The following is an 11,149-nucleotide window of genomic DNA, read 5'->3' on the forward strand; positions in this document are numbered from 1 at the left end:
CCAAGATATGACCTAGGGTTCGGTAGATCACTAAAACCCTACTTTTATGCTTTTTATAAAATGCTCTCACATGCATTTTGTGTTTTAGGTGGTGGAACGAGAGGACTCGCCAGGTACATTTTTTATAGTTTATAGTGCTGTCTTTCTTGCACTTTAATACTGTACTTTTCATGCTTACAAAACTTGCATGCTAACTAACATGATGTCACCCTGGCATGAAAACCAAAACTCCTAGGATAGCCACAAAATTAAAACCAAAAACAAAACCAAAACTAAAATTAAAATCAACCAAGATAAAAATCACCTCCACAACATTCAAAATATAAAACAACTCAAAATTTAAAACTCAAAATTTAATCACAAACATCACACAAAACTACAAATTACAACTAAATAAAGATGTCTCTATCGGATGATTGGGAATCCCTCGGAAGAGGTAACCTACGGTTTGCTAACGAGACATGCCACAGTCTAAATGAAGTTATGGAACTCATTAAGTTAAGTTTAGTAAATTCATTTGCGCGAAGTGAATCCAATTAGAAATAGAGGTGTCGGAACGAGGGAACCGTGGGATCCTAACCTGCGTTGCTCTAATCAACTTTAACATCCACCCTAACCTTTAAAGAACTTCAACCATAGGGCCGTCTGATTTGACATCATAACTTGGCACCCTAGAAATCTTAAACTGACCACAATGAGGAGCTTAGAGCTAGCACGGTGGGCAGTATGGCCATCTTCAACAGCAAAACCTCTCTTCCCCAGTTAAACTAATTCCTTCATTAGAATTAAACAACCATGCTATAGGACTTCGAGGTTGTTTGCTTATGCAACATAAATCCCAACTTATCTTTAGTCTTTTGCACAATCATGTTGTACAATCTAAGCCCTAACTCGTGTTAGGATTCCGAGGTTGTTGTCCGTTACGACCTAAATCTTCACATCTTCCAAGCTATTTGTGTGATTGTTTTACATGAATATAAGCCTAAATAATAAAATTTGCAGGATGAAACATTCAGATAATTTATCCTCAAAACTCGAGCCAAATAATAGGATAGAAAGGGAAGTCACCAAGGTTCTCCTCTAGATCTATGACATCCCCTAGTTCTTCCTCCTTTGGATTCTATAATAAATGTTCTAAATTTGAGCTAATCCCTCTTCACACCTCTTTGTCTGATATCGTTAAAAATTCCTATCCTTTGAACTCTTTCGAGATAATATTTCCTGATTTTTATTGAGAGTTTTCTTAGGTGACTTTAGTTATCTTAGATGTAATTAACTATAGGGGATTGCCCTTATATGGAGATTGTTCGAACCCAGCTTAATATAAACCTTATTTAATTCTTCATATTAAATAAAGGAAATTCTCGACAAATAAAACGATATCGTAAACTAAACGGATGTTATATATTTCTTAGTTTATTTGAGTTTATTTGATCGAGCATCATTCTCAAGTCTTGTATTTATCTTTCGGGATAGATACAGGGTTTGAGGTATAGTTCTCTTTCATTTAAACTATGAAAAATATGGGGTCATTTTGATTTCATATTTTTCTAAACTTAAATCTATATGTACATTAAAATGTCTTTCTCAAGCGGGCGACGGGATTTCGATTTCGGCGGCCGACAACTTCCAACGGGCAACTCCTCAACTTTTCAGTGTCGACACAAGTTCTTGACATCGTTGGGAAGCAGAGTCAACTTTATAAATTTTACACAACTATATTTTCGGGGATCAAAGTCAACATGGGAGAGCTTTAGGTGAGTCCCCATAAGAGTGCCTGGCTTTAAGGTTGACCCTAGGTGTTGTTCTTGATCTGGTTCATTCACTTGCACTCAATTTCATTCTCTTTCGCTCATAACCCTAAACTCAAACTTTGTAGACTTTGATCCGTTGCTCTTTTGGGAGACTCATGTAGATGGTCTCCTAGACCCACTAGCCCTAAGCTCGATTTTAGCTAGGACCAGTACATAGAGGACCCAAATGAGGATTCCATTTATCCATGGCTCACACAGAGTGGTTGGCACCCTAATTTTTCCAAAAAATAACAAAATTTCCCCTTTGCCCCCCCCCCCCCCCAAATCTACCTAAATTAACTGAACACCCCTTAACCCTAAATTTAGCCAAAAAATCCCAATTTCACCCAAAACACCCAAATTTGTTCAAAAATCATTTCAAACCATTACGAACTACCCAACTTGCTCAAAGCCACCCAAAATTACAAAAATTACCAAAATACCCCTCATTTTTGCCAAAATTACAGAAATAACCTTAGTGACTCAAACTTTCTCCAAACCTCAAAAATCATCTCAAATGTCTCCAAAACCAATTTGAATCCTACCATTGAACCTAATTTTACAAATTTAACCTTTTTTGACCAAAATCCTCAAAATACTCTGAATTTCCCCAAATTAACCCCAAATGTCCAGTAATTTGGCCACAATTTTGCCAAATTTCAATTCTAAACTCACATTCATCATGCCTATGATTAATTCAAACCAAATAGAAGTCCAATTGACCCACATTTGAGCCCAATTTCAATCCAAATTAAAATGCCCCAACTTGGCCCTTAACCAAAATCCCATTCAATTGACCCCCAAATCTTTCCAATTGCCTCAATTATGCTTCATAAACTCTTTGAAACATTTGCACACATCAAATTAAACCTTCAATTAGCCTTGTTAAAGCCTCAATTTCACCTAAAATCAACTTGGAACAAAACCTCAATTTGTCCCAATTTGGTTATGTCTCTAAATGTCACCTAATTGAATGCCCAAACCCCAAAATTGACACCCAATTGATGTTGAGAACTCTTCATCAAATTCCCTTAGACCATTTTCAACCAACAATTTGGACCTAGCCCAACTAAGCCCATGTCTAGCCCAACATACCAAAATTCATCAAATGTCAAAATTCCTTAAAATTGACCCAACAAGTCAACTCAATATCACTTCAAATATTTTCTACATCATTTATGACAATCATCCACACCAAATTGCTCAATCAATTGAGTCCAATATCATGGCTAGCCAAACCCAAACACAACTTCTAGCAATTTTGACCCAAATTGAACACCTTCACCAAAATTTACTTAGCCATGCCAAAGTCACCAAGTTAATGTCACCACAACCACAATTTGGAACATATTGAACAACGTAAACCCACCTAAACCACTTAGGTGAGCTATGAACCAATGGTCCCTTGATTTAAGGGGTCTTAACCATATTTGGGACTTATTTGAAAATACTTTTCCATCATCACTTGCCATTGGGAGTAAATCATAATTAACTCTCCCCAGACCTACTTTAGCCAAGAAGTGAATAAACCCTGGCTAGCCACTTCCTTCGCCGTCAGAGACACACACCAAAGGAGCCCCCATTGGCCAAAACTATAAATTAAACTCACCCAATCTGGCCAAGTTTGATTGGTCACTAGAGCTCCTCATCCCTCCACATAAGCATCAATTTGCACTCACCAATTGACCCTGGTAGCCAGCCCAAGCCTTTCTATTTAATCAACCCCCTCCATGGCCAAATAAGAGCTAACCAAAATCCTAGGGAAACTCTACCAAAATCTCACTAGAGACTCTCCAAGCATTCCTAAGCTCAAGCCAACCATCTTCCCCCACCGGTTCTATCTGTGAGAGTTTAATTTTAAACTCAAAATTAGGCTGAAACCAAGACATTCTTCTCCATAACTCCACAGTGAAACGAGCTCAAATTAATTGTGCACACACCATCTCTATACTGAAAAGAGTTGATCCCAGACCCCTATAAAACAACCTGTAACCTAGCTATAGACCAACACCTGAAATTCTTTTTGATTGATATCATATCTGGCAATTCACCAGGGCCCCAGACTTCATTTGGAGGTTCGTTCGACCCAATCGAAGCTACCTAATCCTAGCCCAAGCTTCTTTTGATTCTCCATGTGCAATGACTTGATTTCATGCTTGATCAAACATATAAATATGTTTTTCTTGACTAGATGAAGTCTTTAAAAAAACTCCATGTGATTTTGTTGAGTCTAGATGAAGATCTTCTTAAGGTTTTAGTTTGATTTGCTTACAGATTAAGTCACTTGGGGATGATGACTGAGAGCCAGACCAACTCTTGGTACATGAATCGTGGGCCGTGTGGCAGCTGCTATATCTAGCGGCTTCAAATGCTAGAGCACTGCTTGTAAAGCTCAAAGCGGTCGAGGTTGCGTTGGCACTGACTGGGTTATGTAGGAAAGTAGGCTTTTTATGAATTAAATTTATGCCTCATCATTAAAAAATCATAACTTTGTGTAGAAAAATCATAAAAATAAAAGAAAAATACCCTCTTGCTCAGTGAATAGAGGAGAATAAGGTGAATAGAGGAGAATAATGTGAACAGAGGAAAAATAAAAGAAAAATACCCTCTTGCCAAGTGTATGATTTTTAATTCATTAAATACTCTCTGAGGTATTTTAATTCCTTATGATTAAACACTAATCACCATGGCTTGAAATTTTTAGGGGCACCTCCTCTAATATTTCCAAGGAAAGAGAGCATATATGTGCTTTTCACACTAATTTTCAAGCCTAAATGGCTATTTAGGATTTATTTAATAATATAGATTAAAATATTCCTCAGAAGATTATGGGATCAATTTTGTTAGGTTACCTCTGGTCAGAGGAGCTTTGAAAAAATATTGTGATGATTTGAATAATTTTGTCTATTTCTCTTATTAATTAAGCATTTTTATCTTGTATTAATTTAATTAAATTAAATATAACTAAAAATTTGAATAAATCAATTCCACATTGTTTATAAAATTATTTCAACTTATTGTAAAAATTTCAAATTTTATTTAAGTTGATTTCAAAAATTAAAGTACATTTTGAATTTAAAAATAGTATTTTTCCACAAAATAAATTATATTAAATTAAATAAGCTTAGAAAAGTTATGAAAAATAATTTTCTTAGTCCCATGTGATGATGGGCATTTAATAAAAGTAAAGGTTATTTTTGTGAAAATATTTTTTTTAAAAGTATATTTTAAATTAAAAATAACTAAAATAATAAAAATTTTCAAAAGTACAAAAAATGGTTCAAAATGTGTTCAATTGTTCTGTGATAACTTGGGACACCTTAAAATTCTTTTCTTGAATTTTATAAATTAAAAATAAATTTCTGAAGGCTAAAATCCATTTTTCTTATTTTCCATTAAAATAATTACAATAAATTCAAAATAAATCATAAAAATATAAAAATTTGCTCCTCTCAGTTTCTTGGACTGCTTGATGAGGATTTACTATAAATTTAAAAGAGATTTTTGAAGATTAAAATTTATTTTTGCATTTAAATAATCATTAAAATTGACCTTTAAATAATTATAATAATTAGAATATTATTCAAAAAAGCATGAAATTTTGTCTAAGTATTCTTGTAACCTAGAAAAAGCTCCAATAATTTTCCCATAAATTAAAACTTTTTTTACTTAAGTAAATAAATTAACATTGAAAAATCCTATTTTTGGGTTAAATTAATTATTTTAAATAAAATCAAATTTTGAAAAAAATCATAATTTCCTCCTTGATATTTTAATTAATTGGTGGATAGGATACTAAAAAATTTTCGATGCCATTTGGAATTTACTTGAAGAATTATAAGATGAGGAGCCCGAACGACATGAGAGTAATTTTAGACTTTGGTGTCTTAATCAAATTTTATGATTAACCATTAGGAAAAACGAGTAATTTTGATCTTAATAAATCTTTCAGATGATTAAAATACAATGGGATTAAAAGGTAGAAACCCACTTACCATCTCTTCACAATATCAACAAAATCATAATTTCTCAAATCTTCATGACTTGAAAGTCAATTAAGATCAAATGATTCTTAAGTAGTGGGCTTAAGCTATGAAGATGATCATTCACTTAGCTTAAGCCTAAAATTGATGATGATATGATCTTTCAATAAGAATAAATAAAACTTAAACCAAAATTTTGAGCACCACCAGTTTCCCCGTTATGATTGTTTAAGGGCTTGGTAATGACCTAGGTTTGATACCTAAACTCATTTGATTTGAGTTTAGAAGTGATGATATGATTAATGATTAGCATTTTTTTAAGTACTTCAAGCCCATTTGTGATGAGCATCAAATCTTTAATGACTTAAGCTTGCCTTAGGCGAATTCATCCATATACCTTATAAGTAAAGTGTCAAATCGACTAAAGCATCTTATCCTTGAGATAATTGAATTGTCAAGTTTCAATGGGCAACTGGGTAGCCACACTCTAAACTTGGATGATTAATGGAACAATATGATAAGTTCATAAATTAACTCAAAATAATTCAAGTGATCTTAAAAGTAGTTCAGGGTCATACCCCGAGCACTTTGAATTCTTTTGGATATTTTAAGGGCAAGTTGAATTTGCCATATTTTGTTCTAGAAATATCCAATAAGAACTTTGGAGGCTCAATAGAACCACACTTTGGAATTAGATAGTTACACTTTCATCTAATCCTACAAATTAATTTTGTTGCAAAATTATATACATGTTTTGCAAGTACAAACCTTTCTAGTCGAGGAACGAGAAGAACCGACATGTATGCCTTTAAATTATTGCATTTACCTTTCCGTACTTCTAATTTCAAACTTGCATGTCTACATGAAAACCAAACCTACTAGGATAGCCACAAAACCAAAATAATAATTTAAAAAAATCCAACAAGATAAAATTCACCGGCACAACATTCAAAATATAAAACAACTTAGAATTTAATCACAAAGATCACAAAATAAAAACTACAACAAAATTAAGATGTCTCTATCAGATGATTGGGAAGCCCTTAGAGGAGTTAGCCTACGGTTGCTAACGAGACTTCCTATGGTCTAAGTGAAAGTATGGAACTCAATAGGTTGAGTTTAGTAAATTCATTTCAACTAAGTGAATCTGAAAGAAAATAGTGGTACCGGAACGAGATAATCCTAGGATCCTAATTTGTGCCCCTCTAATCAACTTTAATATGCCCCTTAATATTTAAATAACCATAACCTTAGGAGCGTTTGATTTGACATTATAAGTTAATACATTAAAAAACTTAAGCTCGCCACGACAAGGAGCTTGGAGCTGGCATTGTGGGCAGCACGACCATCTTTAACAGGAAAACATGTCTTCACTAACTAAATCATCCTTTCCTTAGAAATAAACAACCAAGCCATAGGACTTTGAGGTTGTCCACCTAGGATGACATAAATTCTCAGCTTATTTTTAGGCTTTTGTATAAGCTCTGCTACAAAACATAAGCCCTAACTCGTTTTAGGATTCTGAGGTTATCGTTCATCACCACCTAAATCCTCACATCTTCCAGGCTATTTGTGTGATCATTTCACACGAATGTAAGCCCGAATTAATAAAATTAATAGGATGAAATATTTAAATATTTCTCTTATAAATTAAAGCCAAATAATAAGATAGCTTGAGAAGTCACTGAGACTCTTATCCAAATCTATGACATCCCCTAGTCTCTCCTCCATTGGATTCCATAAAATATTCCAAATTTAAGTCATTATGCTTTCACACCTCTTTGTCTGATCTCATTAAAAAGTTCTATCATTTGAGATTATTGAAGACAATAACCACCCTTTATTTTTATCGAGACTTTTCTTAGGTGACTTCGGTTATCTAATAAGATGTAATTAACTACAGAGGCATTAACTACAGAGGCTTTCCCTTATAGGAAGCTTTTTCGAACCCAACTTAAAATAAACTATATTTAATTTCTCATATTAAATATGAAAACTTGTCGGCTTACAAATAAAAATGATTTTCACAGATTTAACAGATATCATATGTTTCTTAGTTTATTTAATCAAGTCTCACCCTCAAGACTTGTGTTTATCTTTTAGGATAAATATGTGGCTTGAGTTGTAGTGCTCTTTCATTTAAATTATGAAAAATTTGGAATTGGTTTGATTTCATATTTTTCTAAAGTTATATAAATATATGTAAATAAAATGTCTTTCCAAAGCGGGTGACGGGCTTTTCCGATTTTGGCGATCGAGAACTTACAATGGGCAACTCGACAACTAAAATAGTGCCGACAGCTTCTGGCGACTCAACTATGGAAAAGTCTCTCTCTCCATATTAATCATGGAATATTATCTTCATACAACAATAATGTGTCCATCTCCCTTATGGACCAAATTGCCTTTTTTATGTTGAAATACTTCAGGACAGTTTGTTCAACCACCTTTGAATAGAGAGGTTCAGGAGTTCATTAGGATTTTTAACTTTTGTGTGGGGTTGGACCCCTGATAGATATATTGGTGGACTAGTTCCATGAAGACATTCTACTTTGTAAAGTCGGTCCCGCACTGGGTCCTGAACTTCACTTTTTCTTTTTGATTTTGGTTTGCTATTTTGCAAATTAAATCGAATTGTATGGTGTTGCACTTGCTCCTTATATTTTCTTATATAAATTAAATCATTCCACTTGTAAACTATTTTTAGTAAAGTTTAAAATCTTCACAAATTAAAAAACATACCAGTTACAGATTGACATCAGTTGATTTTAGTTCTCGCACTAGTGTTGCGAGGTATTGGCCAAATAATCAACCCTATAGACTTCTTTTTAAAGCTGCTGCAATGGCATTCCCAGCGCTCACTTTCTCATGCAATGTGCCAATTAGCTGTGATGCCCGCAAAGCCGCTCCCACCATCAAGTTTGGAGCTGAGTTTGAAGATCTCGAGGTCATCCTCAAGAATTCTCCCTTCATCATAATGAAACTTGCTACCATGGAAGCTCAAGAACCACCTACTGAGTTCAACCTCAATTGCCTATAGGATTTCCCTTCATTCAAGAAAGTAAAGGCTACTGTCACCACAACAGCTGCTAAGCTTGTTGTTCCCATTTCTGCTAAAGGAAAAGAGGTTATGATCGTCAAAAACCTGACTAAAGGACTGGTTGTTCCACTTTCTGTATTTGAAATTGGATCGAGTTTGAGGACTGCACCGTTAACCCAAACTCAAAGAAGGATATGTAGCCAAAACATTTGGAAGGCTAATAAAGCCCAGATCTCTAATGAAATGTCTGTTGATGAAATTCCTCATCAGAAGGAACCAAGGCTACTGAAGACCTATCCGCTTCTACAAGGGAGTAGGTTCCATCCCCTAATGGACATTGATGGGCACGGGTATATTCAGAAAATTGTCGCTGTCTTACCACCACCTCATAGACATGGTGGGGAGAGGAAGAAGCTCACTTCTATCACCCGAGTCAGGATAGTGTTCCAGAGACTAGCTGCCAAGGAAATTTTTTCGTTAGCGAATTACTTAAACAAGTGGGATGTGCAATATCCCCTCAGATGAAGAAAGAAACTCTAAGAGATGTCCGATCTCTCCCACAGTCTCAGAAGTCAACCGAAGTTTTACCAGCACGCATTCCTCTCAGGTTTTGTTTGGACAGTTGAGTTCATACTAACATTCCCACCATCGATTCTACTACTATTTTTGCTCCACATCCCGCAAGTCATCGACCAATTAAGTCACGTTTGGGTCCAAAACTTCTGTCAATCACCCATCATGAAGTTCCAAAGGAAAAGATGAAAAATTTACCTAGTACTTTACTTGGTTCGCACCACGAGGAGCATGTCTCTCTTTGACGTACTGATGTTGAGACACCCCGTCTGAAGACATCTTTGCCAAAGAAAAAGGTGTGGGTACCCAAGGTTGTCGTACCAATATGGTTCGCTGAGCCCGTGGGGCAGGATCATGGAATGAAGCAAGGTTTTGAAATATCTGACATTGTCGTAGCTGGTGCCAGCGAGATGGATGAGCAAGTAGAGGATGTTCAAGAGAGTCCTCAAGATCTTAAGGTGATACAAGAATCAGTAATTGAAGAAAAAGTTAAGAAGCTCAGGATTAAGATTTCTTACTTAGCCCGAGAACATGGAGTTTCTATGATGTTGAGGATGATGAAGATTTTGAATTTAACAGTTACCTCAAGGAAGACTTCATGGAAATTCATGTCATCAAAACTAAAGCTGATGCATCTACGTGTGATGCTCATCCTGTCGTTAAAAAGAATGTCGTAGATGAGCTGCATAGGGCTACTTTCTTGAGGGACGAGCAAATCAGCCAAATAGAGAAAATAATGAAAGAGATGACCACTGTTATGGTCGCTATGGCTACAATTCAAAGAAAGTCTCAAAACAAACTATTAGCTTCTCCAGAAGTTAGTGAACAAGAGATTAAAAATGTCATCGATGAATGGAGGGAAGTTGCCTTAGTAAATGGATATGATCATTAGAAGAAAGATTCTTCATCGAGTGTTATACCAGAAAGAAATTCAAACAAATGGTCTAACAAGAAGAAATTAAACATATGGATTCCCAGGAGAAATCAGAAATAACCAGAGAAGCTTGAATATTCGAGAAGAAGTTCGGGACAGTAGCAACGGTCCATAAAGAAAACAACCAATGAACATACATGCAGAAAATGCTCGTCAGGATTCTCAGGCATCATCACAACATGCCCAACAACAGACACAATAGTATGGCTAGTCTAGCTAGCAAGCGCTTTAGGGAGGATCATACTGAGTAGAGAGTAGAAGAGGTCCGTCCAAATCCAAACAAAGGAAATTGGTGTATTCTTTCAAAGCCAAAGCCATACCCAAGATGTTCAAAAGTTTAATGAATAAGTCCAAGTTTAAGTTACCAAATCCAAGGAAACCCAAAGAGGTCGACGAAAGGGATCCACCTAATTATTGCCCATATCACAGGATGCTTGGACACACTATAGAGGATTCTTTCATCTTTAAGGATTGGTTTCAAGAAGAACGTTAAAGAAGGGAATATAACAATCCCGAAAGAATACTTAAATGAACTTGAAAAAGGTTTTGTGAATAAGATTTCGGTTGATCCAATTGCTCTGATATATCAATATTCAGAGAAAGATGGATGGAGTCTAGTTTGGCGTAAATCATCCAAGAAGATACTGGATCAGATTTAGACCACTTCAGCAGCTATTTAGAGTCTACAACCTGCTTAGCCCAAGATGGAGATTTCACTAAAGAAATCCCTACAATAATACAAAGAAAAGAACAACATCACAAAGACTAATAACAAGGTGGGTAGGATAAGGGCTACCTCTATTAAATTGGTTATCTCAGATTCAGG

Source organism: Phalaenopsis equestris, unplaced genomic scaffold (genome assembly GCF_001263595.1).
Source record: "Phalaenopsis equestris unplaced genomic scaffold, ASM126359v1 Scaffold000733, whole genome shotgun sequence".
Classification (NCBI taxonomy): Eukaryota; Viridiplantae; Streptophyta; class Magnoliopsida; order Asparagales; family Orchidaceae; genus Phalaenopsis; species Phalaenopsis equestris.